We start from the raw sequence: 556 nt of genomic DNA, 5'->3' as shown, positions 1-556 counted from the left end.
AAAAAAAAAAAAAAAATTTTTTTGAAACGTTTCGTCTTTCATCCGAGAGACTTCCTCAGTCTGAGGTGCTGTATTCAGCTCAGTCTCTTAAATAGCACCTTCTCAGAGTGGATCAACCAGTTTGCTGCTGACAACCAAAACCAGCTGCTCACATGGTCAAGAAGGACCATCAGCCTAACTATGGATCATTAGCACCTGATGGCTGTTTACTGTTCACAGAGGGCTGAGTGATACTAGCAATCACAGCATTGTAAGAGGGGGACAGTTGAACCCGGAGGCCTCCACCCCTGTTTAATGATGGACGATTTCTTTTCACAAAGATGGCCTCCTTCACTCCTCTCTCAAACCATCGTTCCTCTCTGTCCAGGATGTGAACATCTTCATCCCTGAAAGAGTGACCGCTGTCCTGGAGTTTGAGAAAACAGCAAGGAAGAGGGCAGACTACAGGAACCACTTGCGATTCAACCTCAGATGTCGACAAAGTGGCATCATTCCCAAGAGCCTGGAACTAAAATCGTCAGTCAGCGGGCACAGGGCAAGCAAGATCCTTCAGAAG

This window comes from Nematolebias whitei, chromosome 11 (genome assembly GCF_014905685.2).
Source record: "Nematolebias whitei isolate Nwh7 chromosome 11, NemWhi1, whole genome shotgun sequence".
NCBI lineage: Eukaryota > Metazoa > Chordata > Actinopteri > Cyprinodontiformes > Rivulidae > Nematolebias > Nematolebias whitei.
This window is presented reverse-complemented; position numbering follows the sequence as displayed.